The following is a 15,000-nucleotide window of genomic DNA, read 5'->3' as shown; positions in this document are numbered from 1 at the left end:
CAGTGGAGGGCTTTTGCCACTGAATCATGCCTCGTTTTGTACTGTTTCTGTGGCAAGTGCCGGGCATTCGCTTGCTATGTGGTTTATGGTTTCATTTTTCATAATGCACTTCCTACATATGGGAGAGATGTTATTTCCGTCTATCGTTCTTTGAACATATCTGGTTCTTAGGGCCTGATCTTGTGCCGCTGTTATCATTCCTTCAGTTTCCTTCTTTAGCTCTCCCTTCTGTAGCCATTGCCATGTGTCATCGCTGGCTAGTTCTTTAGTCTGTCTCATGTATTGTCCATGCATTGGTTTGCTGTGCCAGTCCTCTGTTCTGTCTGTCATTCTCCTGTCTCTGAATATTTCTGGGTCTTCGTCTACTTTTATTAGTCCTTCTTCCCATGCACTCTTTAGCCATTCATCTTCACTGGTTTTCAGATATTGCCCCAGATCTCTGTTCTCGATGTTGATGCAGTCCTCTTATAGTAGTCCTCTCCCTCCTTCCTTTCGTGTTATATATAGTCTGTCCGTATTTGCTCTTGGGTGTAGTGCTTTGTGTATTGTCATAAGTTTCCTCGTTTTTTTATCTATGCTGCGAAGTTCTGCCTTCGTCCATTCGACTATTCCTGCGCTGTATCTGATTACTGGCACTGCCCATGTATTTATGGCTTTTATCATATTTGGCTTTTATCATATTTCCGGCGTTGAGTTTTGACTTAGTATCACCTTGAGTCTCTGCATATATTCTTTCCTGATCGTGCCCTTCATCTCTTAATGTTTTATATCCCCTCCTTCCATTATTCCCAGGTATTTGTATTCCGTCTCATCTATGTGTTTGATGTTGCTCCCATCTGGTAGCTTTATCCCTTCAGTTCTTGTTACTATGCCTTTTTGTATGTTGACTAAGGCGCATTTTTCTATTCCAAACTCCATCCTGATGTCCCAAGATACAATTCTTACAGTCTGGATTAGAGTATCTATTTCATTGATGCTCTTACTATACAGCTTGATGTCATCCATGAACATCAGAAGGTTGATTTTGTTGCCTCTTTTCTTGAGTTGGTACCTGGCATCCATCTTCTGTAGTACTTTTGTCATGGGAATCATGAAGAGTAGTGGGGACAGTGAGTCGCCCTGGAAGATCCCTCTCCTGATATTAACTTCTGTTAGTCTTATTCCAGAGCTTGTAAGTATTGTATTCCAGTTGCGCATTGTATTTATTTTTGAGGAAGCTGATGGTGTTTCCTCTGCCCCATATATTTTCAGGCATTCTATTAGCCATGTGTGTGGTATCATGTCGAAGGCTTTCTTATAGTCTATCCATGCCATGCTTAGGTTGGTTTTCCTTCTCCTACTGTTCTCCATTACCATTTTGTCTATCAGGAGCTGGTCTTTTGTGCCCCTACACTTCCTTCTGCAGCCTTTCTGTTGTGGGGGATGGTGTTTGTCTCCTCTAGGTAATTGTATAGCCTTTCACTGATGATACCTGTTAGTAACTTCCACATTATTGGTAGACAGGTGATAGGCCTGTAGTTACTGGCTATATTTCCCTTACTCTTGTCTTTGTACTAAGGATTTTCTTCCTGTGGTCATCCATTGGGTGCATCGTGATTTTAGATACAATGCTGGAGTGTTCTGCTATTCGTGGTGTACCGCCTTGAAGTTTTGAGCCAGTATCCATGGACTTCAATCGAGGGGACCTGGGCTTTCCAGTTTGCCATTTACTTTAGTTGGTGTCTGACAGTGTCTGTCATGATCCCTGTGAATCTTTGTTTTATTCTCCTTGTTTCTTCTTCCTTGACTTCCTGGAGCCATGTTGCCTGTTTGTTGTGTGATACCGGATTGCTCCATATGTTTTCCCAGAGTCTCTTACTTGGTTCGGCTTCAGGAATTTCTGGGTGGTTGTCTTCCCCTCATAGTTGGCTGTATAGTCTTTTCTGGTTGGTTCCGATTAGTTTGTTCTGTTGGTATCCCTTATTCATGTACTTTGTATTTCTTGTTGAGTTCCTCCCTTGTTTTCTTGCTTCTTAGCCTTTTTTCTGCCATCTCTTTCAGTTTACTCAAGTCAGATCTCATCACCATGATTTGCTTTTTCCAGGCGTCTTTTCCAGGAGGTTTGCTTTTGTTTTGGTTTCTGTTGGGTTGGTTGTGCTGGGGGTGTTTGGTGTTCGATCCCCATCAGTTCTGCTACTAATCTTGCTCCTGCATAAGCCAAGTTATTTGTTACTGTGATACTGGTGGTGTGTATTATGCCCATTATTTCATTGACTTCACTTGTTTTCTCCCTTAATTTCTTGGTGTTGTAGCTTTCATGGAGGGGATCTTTGTTCTCTCTGTATCTGGCTCCATCCATTGTCTGATCTTTTTCTACCCATTCCGTCCCTCTCCGTTACTTCGTCGGGTTCTTCGTGTGTCGTTGTTTGATACCTCATCATCCCTGTCTCTTCTGCGGCATCGTCTCCCAGTTCGTCTTCGTGTAATTCGTTGTCGTGTGACATTTCCCTTTCCAGTTCTTCTCTTTCTGTTGGGGAGAGCCAGTTCTTTTTCTTTATGTTCCTTACTTGGTCTGCCAGCCTGTGCTCTGTTTGGGGGGTGTTATTCCTCTCATCCCAGATGTTGACCAACCTTCTTCTATATCCTCTCTCTGTAATGTTGCTTCTGATATAGCATCTCCATAATTCCTTATTTTCTTCTCTTGTCCATTTCTTCCTTTTTGCCTCTGTAGCTCCAATCTGAGGCTGTTGGTTACTGTTGTTGTGGTGGTCAGTTGCTGGATGACGACCTCCAAGTACCTGACCGTCTTCCCCTTCAATTGGGTTGAATACCTGGTTGCCGGACGAAGCTCCTCTGTTGCCAGAGGTTCCATTTACGTCGTTGTCGTTTATTCCTTCATTTCTTAACATCATTGCTGAGTTTTGTTATTTAACCCATAGCTGGACCCTACCCCATCAGGGATAGGTACTCATTTACAGCTGAGTAGACTGAGGAAATTATGGTAAAGATCCTTTCCCAAGGAATCAACGCCAAGGAGAGCGGTCACCCATCCAACGACTGACCAGCCCCAATGTTGCTTAACCAGTCAATTGACGACCTAACCCACTTTGCCACGGCGCCACATATTATTATTATTATTATTATTTTTTTTTATTTATTTTTTTTTTTGCTCTATCACAGTCCTCCAATTCGACTGGGTGGTATTTATAGTGTGGGGTTCCGGGTTGCATCCTGCCTCCTTAGGAGTCCATCACTCTCCTTACTATGTGTGGCGTTTCTAGGATCACACTCTTCTGCATGAGTCCTGGAGCTACTTCAGCCTCTAGTTTTTCTAGATTCCTTTTCAGGGATCTTGGGATCGTGCCTAGTGCTCCTATGATTATGGGTACGATTTCCACTGGCATATCCCATATCCTTCTTATTTCTATTTTCAGATCTTGATACTTATCCATTTTTTCCCTCTCTTTCTCTTGAACTCTGGTGTCCCATGGTATTGCGACATCAATGAGTGATACTTTCTTCTTGACTTTGTCAATCAACGTCACGTCTTTGGTCTGTTTGCACGTATCACCATATCCGTCCTGATACCATAGTCCCCAGAGGCATCTTTGCCTGATCGTTTTTCTATCACTCCCTCAGGTTGGTGCTCGTACCACTTATTACTGCAAGGTAGCTGATGTTTCTTGCACAGGCTCCAGTGGAGGGCTTTTGCCACTGAATCATGCCTCTTTTTGTACTGGTTCTGTGCAAGTGCCGGGCATTCGCTTGGCTATGTGGTTTATAGTTTCATTTTTTTTTCGTATTGCACTTCCTACATATGGGAGAGATGTTATTTCCGTCTATCGTTCTTTGAACATATCTGGTTCTTAGGGCCTGATCTTGTGCCGCTGTTATCATTCCTTCTGTTTCCTTCTTTAGCTCTCCCCTCTGTAGCCATGCCAGTGTCATCGCTGGCTATTCTTTAGTCTGTCTCATGTATTGTCCGTGCATTGGTTTATTGTGCCAGTCCTCTGTTCTGTCTGTCATTCTCCTGTCTCTGTATATTTCTGGGTCTTCGTCTACTTTTATTAGTCCTTCTTCCCATGCACTCTTTAGCCACTCGTCTTCACTGGTTTTCAGATATTGCCCCAGTGCTCTGTTTTCGATGTTGACGCAGTCCTCTATACTTAGTAGTCCTCTCCCTCCTTTCTTTCGTGTTATGTATAGTCTGTCCTTATTTGCTCTTGGGTGTAGTGCTTTGTGTATTGTCATATGTTTCCTGGTTTTCCGATCTATGCTGCGGAGTTCTGCCTTCGTCCATTCCACTATTCCTGCGCTGTATCTGATTACTGGCACTGCCATGTGTTTATGGCTTTTATCATATTTCCGGCGTTGAGTTTTGACTTATTATTATTATTATTATTATTATTATTATTATTATTATTATTATTATTATTATTATTATTATTATTTATTATTATTATTATTATTATTCTTTTAAAGTTGAACTCCTATTCATATGGAAAAAGCCCACATGGGAAATAGTTTGACATTTGTTACCCCAGATTGCAATCGATTTTAAGATATTTGTACAGTATTCAATGCGAGGATGTGATTAGCAGAAATCTTATGAAATAACATGACAGGTCTAAGGACCTAAAACTTGTTGTAATATCAGCATTTAATTTTTTTCGCGGAAGCCGTTCTGTTTGGACTACAATATTACTCCCGCAGACATCTTGAGACTGTACTCGCTGCGGTATGCAAAATTCAAAGTATACTAAAATTTGCATAAAGGTTCTAAGCATAGAATACGCATGCCTCTTTAATATGGAAGTCATGAAACCACTTGGCATGCGTTCTTGGACAATGGGATTTGCAGACTGCTTCGTAACAGATTTTGTTCCCTTTTTAATTTAGAAAAAAGAAGCTTTTTTTATTAGCTTTTTTATTATTTTCGGGGGGGGGGGAAAACACTTAGGATGCATTTCATAAGGAAGTCACGAGAGCACTTGGCATGCGTTCTTGGACGATGTGATTTGCAGGCTACTTCGTAACAGATTTCATTGCCTTTTTAATAAAAAACAAAAACTTTTCCATTAGTATTTTTTAAATTTTGGGAACACGTAGTTACATTATTTTTAGGAATTCATGAAAACACTTGGCAAGCTTTCTTGGACAATGAGGGTTGCATAGCACTCAGCAACAGTTTTTGTTGCCTTTTATAATTTGTAAATAAATGAAAAAAAATGTTAACAAAAGACTTTGTGATGTTATAGCTGTTAGATACTATTGAACCTTATATCTATTGCTTGTATTTCTAAATTTATTTTTTGTTTTTATTTTACTTATAGTTATCTTTCAAGTAACCTGCTTTAGTTGACATTAAGCTGATATCCATTTATCCAATGAAAAATTCAATTCATTAACAGTGAGAAACGTTAGGGTAAAAAGGTATCTCAATTACCTTTATTGAAAAAACCTTAAGCAAACAAATATAAACAAAAACATACTGACGGGGGAACGTCAGTCGAGTTAGCAATATGTAGACATCCAGTTAGATTTGATGGCTTTTGTACTTACATTTCGGTAATGATGTTAATGTTAATAACACCAACCGAAGAAAAATGTTTAAATCTCATTTACGTCCACCATGGACGTATGGGTAGATCAAACGCACGACCACTAATGCAATGAAGCGTAAAAGGTTTGCTTTGTACCTACAGCGTTACGCCTGGCTTAACAATTATGATAATTATGATAATGTTCTTTGAGAAACAGCTTTTCCGTGGATGAATAATGTTACCTGATGCAGGATAATATATGTTGGCATGTTCGCTTCGAGGTTTTTATGTTCAGGAAAAGTTCTAAGTTAGTTTTGGCTCACTTCCTGAAAAGAGGTTTGTTCAGGCAAATTTGGTATACGACATGTTCCGACTTCCAAATAAACACTTCTATGTGTATAACCTTCAGCTTTCGTCAAGTTTTGCATTAATATTCAAAGCTAACGTTTATTTTCATATGTTATGTATCCGTTCAAGTGACTTCAAGAGAACAACAGAAAAGAATTTGCCTACTTGTATGTTCATCAGGAAAACATTACCATAGAAATAATGAATCTTGTTTTTATATGTATATTATATATATAGATATATATATATATATATATATATATATATATATATATATATATATATATATATATATATATATATATATATATATATATATATATATATATATATATATATATATATATATAATATATATATATATATATATATATATATATATATATATATATATATATATATATATATATATATATAAGTAACGCATGCCAAGTGGTTTTCATGACTTCCATATTAAAGAGGCATATATCTATATATAATATACTATATATATATACTACTATAATAAAATATATATATAAAAATATAATGTTTACAGTGTTTAAAACATTTAAAAAAATATGGGAATGTTAGTTCCAATATATAAAAGTCTAAAAATAGGGTCAACAGATTGCTTGCAGGAATGTGATCAGACTAGAGACGCTAAAGATGACGTATACAATAAGTATGTAGGCTAAGATAACATGCCGTCACCTGTAGTCATTCAATTGTTTATAAAACATTAGTCCAAGCTCCCTGCTTGAGACAACTACCCCGACCTATTATTCAAACGGCCTACGTGATCTGTAGCGTGTCTCATTCGATTGTGTTCGTATGAAACTATGTCATCTGATAGTATGTTCATATGTTCGAACTACTGTCTGTTCCTTCATAACTTGTAACAGAGATGGTAGACGGCAGAACAGTGTTAGCTATCGTCATTAGAAGACCTGTACCTCTTTACCTAAGCTTTATCATGTAGAGGAATAGGATTAGCCATCACCATTGGCAGAAGCGATCAAGCTATCGTCATAGAAGACGTGGTACCGATCAATATCTGGAATCTTTCCATCATGTAAAACTTCAGAAGAATACTATTTTTATACCTTGTTTTTTCTACAAGAACCTCACCGAACCATGAGTTTTAACACATCGTCGTAAAGATAATACCGACTTCGTAAGTGATCTACAAAACCCCAGACACTTCCATTGAAGATGGAAGTGCAATACCAACCGACTTAGCGTATAGATTATAGCTAGTCTAACATTACCTCATAGGGCGCCTATCAAAACATAGCAAATTCCCTAATATATATATATATATATATATATATATATATATATATATATATATATATATATATTATATATATATATATATATATATATATATATATATACTCATTTTAAATCTTATGTTTATTATAGATACACCGCTTCCAAACTCCTTTTATTACGCTGTTTTTAATTTAAGTTTCCACGGCACTAGAAAAATTAGTAAGTTAGAGAAATAATAGCATTTGTTTTTCCCACGAATGTCGGACAAATACTTTTCTTGTGCTGCCATAACTTGCTGTATCTTATATCCCTTTTTGCCATAGGCAGTACAACATATCCTTCTATCCTTCTTAATCTCCAATAAGAAACGGTGCAGAAACTCTTAATCTCTATACGTGGTAGAAGAAAGATAACAAGCATTTACGTTATATACACTCCTTTTTTCTCGGGACTGGCCAGTCAGCCATCTTGACCAGTCGGAAATAAGCCATTAGAGATATCCCCGCCCCACCCCCGAAAAAAAGAACTATCTTCTTTTTTTCCTCAATTACCTTTTTTCCACTTTTATATCTTCTTTTTTTCCGAAAGGAAATGATATCACCATTGTCATGCGCTAATTGAAATTTGTGTCAGGAAAAATTCCGCGGTTTAAAATTCGGGTTTCATTTTGTGCCTCTTGCTACGCAATTGTCTTTATTTTTTTCTTTTTTCTCTTTTTTTAATCCTCATTCCGTGGTTTAATTGTCTTTTTAAGGCCACTGGACCGAACAGTACTTTTCATTTATTTATTTACCATTACAATTTATTTATTTATATATTTGAATCCATTTTTTCATTCATTTGAATTTATTTAAATTTGTATATCTACATTTACTTTAATTTACATATATATTTATTTTTTTCTATTCATTAGAATTCATCTCTATTCTGAATATAAATGTTCTTCTTAATGTGTATACTTGCGTGGGTTTAGTTATTTGAATTTATCTTTTACTGACTTTGTATATACTCTTTCTCTCTCTCTCTCTCTCTCTCTCTCTCTCTCTAAAATGGATATAGGACCTGAAGACGAAAGAAGAGTTGGGGCGTTCCCTAACTAACTGGTTATTAGTCGGAGGTTCCAGTAACCAAGGAAGGAGAGAGAGAGAGAGAGAGAGAGACAGAGAGAGAGAGAGAGAGAGAGAGACAGACAGACAGACAGACAGACAGAGAGAAAGGGAGACTAGTCAAGATGAGTTAACATGCTGTCTATATATATATATATATATATATATATATATATATATATATATATATATATATATATATATATATATGTCATATCACATTTCCGTGATTCATATACATATATCGAGCTACAATGTCCTTTAATATCTAATTCGCTCTACCTCGGAATTAAAAAAAAAAAAAAAAATTCCCCTTCGGTTAAGCATATATGAAAATATATTAATTCCGAGGTAGAGCGAATTAGATATTAAAGGACATTGTAGCTCGATATATATATATATATATATATATATATATATATATATATATATATATATATAATATATATATATATATATGTATGTATGTATGTATGTATCTATGTATCTGTCAGCTTAGCTGTTCAATTTTTAATTATCTGTTCAGTTAGAACGTCTGAGACCATCTGAATTTCAAAAAACCAGCGCGGAAGGTGAAATTGAATTAATAATTTGACGCAAGAATGGGACGATGATTCGAACTTCTAAAAAGAAGGGGGAAAATATAAATTATTCCAGCATCGTTCATTTGCCTTCCGGAATGGCTTGCAAGGTCTCCCAGCGTTTTCTATTTTTCCCTTTCATTTCTCCTGACTTGCCGGTTATAAGAATATCCGTTGTGGCACAAAGGAAAATTACAGTTCAATCTTCCCAGGAACGATGCCATTGTTGTTTGTATAAAGAGCTTCGCGCTCATTATCCTCTGAATGAAATGTAATATTCGAGGAGAAAGCGCTGCTGGCCCAACGTTGCCATTCGACCGGCGCACAGATCTCGGCCGTAAACTTTACCCCTTCCTAAATACGAGCAGGAGAGGGGGGCGAAAAAAATATTCTAAATGATTGCGCTGAAGAGGGACGAGACTCAACTATATCTTACGTTTACATAATGTTTAATATGTATGCCAAAACTAATATACGGATGCAATCAGTTATTTTATTATTCCGGCAATTATGATAAATAAAAAGGCCTACCCTCGGCCGCTTCTAATGTAAGCACTAGTTTTGATTAAACTTTAATCCGCCCAACGTTCCCATATAAGAACATCACAATAAACTGTAATTTTAACCATTTTCATTGTCTGAAATTATGAAATTAATGGTTTACAAAAATATTTGAATACCTAAAATTGACCCACAACACTTTAACCGAATATATAGAGGAAAATTTGTTTCCAATTTGAACTTGAATTTCATGGGACTACAATAAACTCTTCTTAAGAGCATAAAGAATCAAGTTCTGGAGTATGAAGGCAAAATTTCAACTATTTCTTAGTTCAGGAAATAAAGGGTTAAAAAGGCTTTAGTGGGTTTATCTATCAATCAACCTCAGTCAATAAACATACGACGTTAAATTGCAATGAAGACGTGCCTCTAATCGGAAAGGAACATGAGTGTTTTGTAATAAATCTTTTGTGCACTTATCTGCTAAAATTGCCTATGGGATTCCATAGGTTTTCAAGATGCTACCTATCTATGCCTATTCAGGTAAAGATAATGTCAAGAATATTTTCTGGTTTGATAAGATTCAACAAAATGCCACCCCAACTAAAAGCTAAAATATATAATTCAAATGAGATGTATCAGAAAGGTTACTTGACCTGTTAACGATAATATATTACAACGGGATGGCGCATAATTTTCAATTACCTAATCTAACAATGAGGGCCACTGAATGCATTATCATGTCAGTATTTTCACTATCAGATCCTTACAGGGATAACTTTAGTACCTACCTAAACAAAATAAAATTATTCATTTTTTAATGAAACAGCTAAACACCTGGTATAGTGACAGTAATAGGAGTATTTTAAACACTGTTGCAGCAGAATTGTTACTAGCTGCTTTTTCAAATAATGGGTCCTGGTGCTAGAAAACTGTACACTGTTTGCAGCAGTAGCCAGGAAGACTAGGGATGCTTCTGATGCTGCAAATAATGGGTCCTAATGCTAGAAAATTTCACGATGTTTGCAGTAGAAGCCAGGAAGACTAGGAGTGCCATTTCTGCTGCAAACAGTGTGTCCTAGTGTTAGAAACCGACAAACTTCTTGCAGCAGTTAGTGCCAGGAATTCTAGGAATACTGTTGTTTCTACCGCAAACAATATTTAATATTTCTCAGTTTGCTATGAGTTTTATCTTGGCTAGAACTAAAATGTGGAATACTTCAGATCTCCATATACTTTAGTGAGAAGCAAATTCATTCCTGCTATTTGCTGACGTCTCCTTAATATCAGGTGTATGGTGTTTTTTTTTCCTTATATTTATTCATCTTCTCCTGTGCCTGTCTCTATCTGCAGAGATTTCCCTGTTATTTTTTCATTCTATTGACTGTTCATAATGGTTTTCAACTGAATATTTAAAGAAAAAAAACGAAAGGTATTGATCCAAAACGATAAAGAAGCGCCTCAGTGGCGTGATCGCCATTGTGTTGGCGTACCACCTCGGTGGCCGCTTGTTCGATTCTCGGGCATTCCACTGAGGGGTTTGAGATGTGTATTTCTGGTGATAAAAGTTCACTCTCGACGTGGTTCGCCAGTCACGTAAAGCTGTTGGTCCCATTACAGATTAACAACTGGTTCCAAGCAACGTAAAAGTACTATACAAACAAACAACCCAAAACGATAAAGTCTAGGATAACTTGTCATTAAAGTCACTGCTACATCAGCCTCCCACTTCCAGTTATTATTAAAGTAATGTCAGGCAACACACGACAGGTGACGAAATACAGAAAAAACAATTGTTTTTTAGAAAAAGAATAAAAACGCTCTCATGAATAGATAAAATAGGCATCCATCATCCTCCAGCCTCTGACCTTTATCACAGCATAAACTCAAAGTTCATCTGATGCAACGAGATGCAAATTGAAGCATAAAATCAGCTTCGGAAGATGCAACACCCACGAGGAATTGCCAGTAAAGAGGCCACGATGCTGTCTACAGCATTGCAGCATAATTGTATTTAACAGCGGATGTGCCTGGTCTCCGGAAAAAAAAATCGAGTAAGGAATACCCAAATATATAGTATATATATATATAATATATAATATACATATAATATATATATATATTATATATAGATATATATATATATATATATATATATACATATATATATATTATATATATATATATATATATATATATATATATATATACATATATGACTGGTAAAATGTTCTGTTACGACCGAATTCCATCTAATAAAAGGAGCCCATAAAAACGCCAAAATACAGAGAGAAAATGCTATATTTCAGTATATCAGGGACTGCCTGAAGAGAGAAACGGAAGTCACTGAAATACAGTATTTTCTCTCTATATCTTGGCGTTTTTATGGGTTCCTTTTATTTATTATTATTATATATATATATTATATATATATATATATATATAGATATATATATATATATATAGTATATATAGCTAAGGCCACTGGAAATATAAAAGAAAGAATTACCAAACGCTTTTGTATTATTTCAACACATTTTCGAAGATACGATTGATATCACGAAAGCGCTTGGTACTCCTCCTTATTTTTCCCGTGACCTTGGCTACATATATTGCCACACGCTCTTTTTGTGACATAAGTATATATATATAATATATATATAATATATTATATATATATATATATATATATATAGGATATATATATATATATATATATAATATAAGACATATGAACACGAAGAAGTATCACAGAGGATTTCAAGACCATCTGCCGGTAATCAGAGGTATTCTGAAACTAGAGAATGCCTAATTAACTTAAAACCGATAGATCTGGCAATACAATATTTTCCCATCTTCGCTAAAAATCATTGCACAAGAGGCCATGTCATCTGTAGGAGTTGGGAGTCTATGAAATCCACTGCTGACGCCAAGAAATTTCAAATACAGCGTACGAAGATAATATCTTGAAAGGAATAACGAATGTGACAGGTTTTCCAGATCTCTGTGCCATAAGAACATTCGTAAATAAAGAGGATTGAGTATTTTAGAATGTCAAGTAAAAGAAACGTCAATATTTTGAATGCATAGGAACTTCACATCACTTAAATAATTAAATAATTTTAATGCCAGTCAGTCAAATTAGAAGGGTACAAAATTTTGCGCGGATAAGACACAATGTTTTTATAATAGCATGACCTATTTTTAGCAAAGAGGAGTAAATAAAAACCAGTATAAAATACCCCGAACTACCTTAGGCCCATTCGAATCTTGCATGCAGCCTATAATCAAGGCCAGTTAAAATATAATCCTGTATAGGTCGTGGCCCATGAAACTTTAACCACAGCATGGTAGTGGCCTATCCTATATATCGTTGTCAGACGTACGGTCATGGCTAACTTTACCCTGGAACAAAATAAAAACTACAGAGGCTAGAGGGCTGCAATTTGATCTGGCTGACGACTGGAGGGTGAATGATCAACATAGCAATTTGCAGCCCTCTAGCCTCAGTAGTGTTGAAGATTCGAGGGCTGACAGAAAAAGTGCGGACGGACAGAAAGCTGAAGAGGTCCATAAAACGATCTGATATGCGTCTGAAGCCTGCGTTCCCCTGGAAAAAAGTTAAGGAGCCAATCCTGATTATAGGAATATCAAATCGACCTCGTTACGTAGCCGAGGAGTTCTACTACGTACGTTTCGTAAACTCCAGATCTTCTTCTTTTACAAGATTAAGGGAAAATGGGAATCAAGTAATCGGATCGCCTCCTGGAACGTGGAATATCCCCGGAAAGGAACGGCAGACGTCAAGTGGGTGGGAAAAAAAAAAGAAAAAAAAGTCTCCAAACGGAGTACAAATGTAAACAGTTTATCTGCTACTAACAAGGAGACATTTTTGCATATTCTTGGAACCGATTTTCTCTCAATCTTTTTCGTTTCATGGTGAAGTAAAGCTTTGCAATTATATGCCCCACGTTTTTCTTGCTTCTTGAGGAGATACACACATTTATATTCTCCTGTTGGATCTCCTCTTTCCGTATCTCCCTTCGCTCTATCTCACTTCTTAATGAGCGCTTCTTTGGATGCTTGAATTACAAGGCAATGCCGCTGTGGGCTTGTTCCATACGAATAGGGTTCATTTCTGAATAATAATATTTTTTTTTTATCACAATCTTCTTATTCGACTGGGTGGCTTTCATAGTGTGGGGTTCCGGGTTGCATCCTACCTCCTTAGGAGCCCATCACTTTAAGTGCGCTGTTTCCAGGAGCACACACTTCGGCATGAGTCCTGGAACTACTTCAGCACCTAATTTCTACAGGTTCCTTTCCATGGATCTTGGGATCGTGCCTAGTGTCCCTATGATTATGGGTACAATTTCCACTCGCATATCCCATATCCTTCTTTATTCTGTTTTCAGGTCTTGATACTTTTCAATTTTTTCCTCTTTCTTTCTCATCTACTCTGGTTCGCCATGGTATTGCCATCTCAGTGAATGATACTTTCTTTTTTATTTTGTCAATCAACGTCAAGTATCACCCTAGCTGTTCTGATATCATATTAACAGAGGATCTTAGGCTGATCGTTTTCTATCACTCCCTCAGGTTGGTGTTCATACCACTTATTACTGCAAGGAAGCTGGTGTTTCTTGCACAGGCCCTAGTGTACGTGTTTCCACCACTGAATCATGTCTCTTTTTGTACTGGTTCTGTGCAAGTGCCGGACATTCGCTTGATTTTATTTTTTATTATATATATATATATATATATATATATATATATATATATATATATATATATATATATATATATACGTATATATATATATATATATATATATATATATATATATATATATATATATGGTCTCGTTTTTCATATTGCACGTCCTGCATATGGGAAGATGTTATTTCCATCTATCGTTCTTTGAACATATCTGGTTCTTAGGCCCTGATCTTGTGCCACTGTTATTATTATTATCATTAATTATTATTATTATTATTATTATTATTATTATTATTATTATTATTATTATTATTATTATTATTATTATCATCTATCGTTAATGGATTTTTCTTGTGACGGGCAATTAGTTGTTGAATACGTGAATAAACCCTTATATTACTACACCGCCTCTTAAGTCAAAGGTCCTCTCCAGCCTTTACCGAGGAAGAATTTATTTGAAGTTTTTAATTTTAAAGTTTATTTTCAGGTCTTAATGTTCATTTTCAAAACGCTTAAAGAGTGTTATCCAAGTGAATTTTAACTTTAAGGATAAATAAATTGTTTATGGCTTTTTATGCAGTTTATGATTGCACCTCGACTTAGGACCATCCCACATGTCATGTATAGCATGGCTTATTTTATATTTGTTTAAAAATATACACAGAAATTAATAACACGGGCCCCTTTATGATGAGAGAGAGAGAGAGAGAGAGAGAGAGAGAGAGAGAGAGAGAGAGAGAGAGAAGAGAGAGAGAAATAAACATTTAACTTATAGGTCGAATGCTCAGTCTATCAGAAATTAATAACACGGCCCCTTTATTTATGATGAGAGAGAGAGAGAGAGAGAGAGAGAGAGAGAGAGAGAGAGAGAGAGAGAGAGAGAGAGAGAGAGCTCAATGTATTAAGAGATTATTGGTAAGGTCACGATACTCTGACCCTAAAATACCCTTAAATATTCTTTTTTAA

Source organism: Macrobrachium nipponense, chromosome 2, assembly GCF_015104395.2.
Source record: "Macrobrachium nipponense isolate FS-2020 chromosome 2, ASM1510439v2, whole genome shotgun sequence".
Lineage (NCBI taxonomy): Eukaryota > Metazoa > Arthropoda > Malacostraca > Decapoda > Palaemonidae > Macrobrachium > Macrobrachium nipponense.
Note: the sequence above shows the minus strand (reverse complement) of the source record.